Source organism: Mastomys coucha, unplaced genomic scaffold (assembly GCF_008632895.1).
Source record: "Mastomys coucha isolate ucsf_1 unplaced genomic scaffold, UCSF_Mcou_1 pScaffold16, whole genome shotgun sequence".
In the NCBI taxonomy this organism is placed as follows: Eukaryota; Metazoa; Chordata; class Mammalia; order Rodentia; family Muridae; genus Mastomys; species Mastomys coucha.
In genome coordinates, this window is record NW_022196898.1 from 41,576,616 (window position 1) to 41,578,769 (window position 2,154).

General features: G+C 35.9%; 1 long non-coding RNA gene across 1 annotated transcript in view; it reads right to left on the bottom strand.

Annotated features, from left to right (window-relative positions):
• The window catches only part of LOC116093355, a 4,800-nt gene extending 3,481 nt beyond the window's left edge, over positions 1 to 1,319 (bottom strand). The window contains exons 1-2 of the long non-coding RNA XR_004119687.1: positions 1,196 to 1,319; positions 729 to 797 (exon numbers count right to left, since the gene is read on the bottom strand). This is a non-coding gene — a long non-coding RNA (uncharacterized LOC116093355). The remainder of the gene's footprint in view (positions 1 to 728; positions 798 to 1,195) is intronic.
• Between the last annotated feature and the right edge of the window lie 835 nt (positions 1,320 to 2,154).

The following is a 2,154-nucleotide window of genomic DNA, read 5'->3' on the forward strand; positions in this document are numbered from 1 at the left end:
CCACATTCCACAAGGAACTCTAGAAGAAGGAAGACCAAAAGGTGGACATTTCATTCCTTCTTAAAAGCCTAACTTTCTATGGTTGTATTAGTTTAGGACTCCCTGGGAAATAGGGGCAGTGTTGTCTCTCGGGGACTAATCCATTAACATGTTTGTGAACAGATACTCATTCTAAGTTGCTAAAATCTAGGGACTGTCTAGATGATAACTATCCCCAAAGTAATACCCATACAGGAGATAACTGACTCCAGACATATGGCAAATCTGCAACTCTAGGCCAGGCTTCAGCATCTAGTATGGTGAACCACTTTTCCTTCTGATACTGCTGAGATTTTAGTCACATTTTAAAATTTCTTTATACTTTCATTTCATGATACTAACCTCACAAATTTATCTGAGGAATAAAGTAGTAAAATAGACAAAAGAGCAATCAAGTGATGACAGCTACTACCACCATTGCCTTGTGGTGAATACAGGAGAGTTGATTCATCACGCCTAATGCAGTTTATTTGGTTATTTTGCTACACATCAAAATGTGATATGTGCTATATACATCTTTTCCAAGAGACGTATATTTTTCCAAAAGGCTAGGCCCAAAGATGCCATACTAATAGTGAATCGTAGGGTACAGGAAGAAAATCTCACTCTAAATTTATCTTAAACACTTCTGAAAACCTTACTTTTATTTATAGCTCTTATACTTAGCAACAAAAAAAAAAATAGCTTACACATGATCCGAGATTATTTCTTCTTCTCATGGCTTGCAGCATTCCATACATTTCCCCTTCATATGATTCCTGTTTCAGAATACATGACATTCTTAAAATGTATATATGGTATAAATCCCAGATTCAATTTGTTTCATATAATAAGGGTAAGCTAAAATAATGATTACGGCATCAGCAATAAGATAGTTATATGTTCAAATCTTGGTTCTTGTATCATATAGCTATGACTTTGAATTCTTTTAAACTTATGTCTTTATCTGTAATGTGGAACAAACATACATATGCAAATGTTATTAGACAACATGATAAGAGAGGCATATTCAACACACTTATCTGAACACAGTAAGTTCTCAATAAATAGTAACTATTATTTCAAAAGACATGAATTGGATAAGCTTAGTGGCCTGCATTCATTTGCAATAAAAAACTAATATCATGCACCTGCCAAGTATCTAACACTCTTCTACCTTCTTTGAACGATGATAAAGAAAACCAATTGCACACACAAATCCTCTTCAACAAAGTCTCTGCTTTTCACTATATATGACCCTACAGGAGAGTGTCCCAGAGCATGTCTTCATTGTGGGAGGTGGGAACATTACCACCCTTTCTGCAATCATCTTAGAGATGAGAATGTAAAGAAGGAAGATAAACATGCAAGGGGTGGGGTTAAGTTTGATTAGAAATGAATCAGCCCATCCCACAGGAGACAGCACCCAAGCTAGAAGCTATATAAGGGTTACTGTCCCAATTCATCAACACCCTGCAAGCTGCATCAGGCCTTATCCTACTTGTTCCTTTGGTGAACCAGGTGAGAGGAATGGAAATCAATGGCTTTTGGTGCTCTTGTTCCAGATATCCTGAGATGAGTCTGAGCTCAGACATATAGAGTAACATATTTTTCTACTTTTCCTTTTGTTGTTGATTCTTTTCTTTTTGGTTTGTTGTTTAGTTTGGATAATTAGTTTATGCTTGAGTCTTTAGAAATAAATGTCTTTATTGAGGAAGTTAGTAAAAGTCTGTCTTCATCTAGGCCAGTGATTCTCAACCTTTGGTCAGGACCCCTTCAACAGGGGTCATTTATCAGATATCCTACATATCAGACATTTACATATAACTCATACAAAATTACAATTGAAGTGTCAATGAAAGTACTTTTATGGTTGGAGGTTGCAATAACACGAGGAGCTGTGTTAAGGTGTTACAGCATTAGGAAGGTTGAGAATCACTGTTCCGTGCCATCTCATCTCATAAGGCATCTTTTCTGAGCATTTGCACAAGACTAGTAGTATGGTGGTGTTTTTTTTCACTGTTCATTGTTGTTTCATAGAAATTTGAAGTCTAATTCTCCACTTCCAAATTCTTGTCTGGATTTCTAACTTTAAAAAGAAAGGCTGTTTAATTGAGTACTAAGATTATGAGAGTT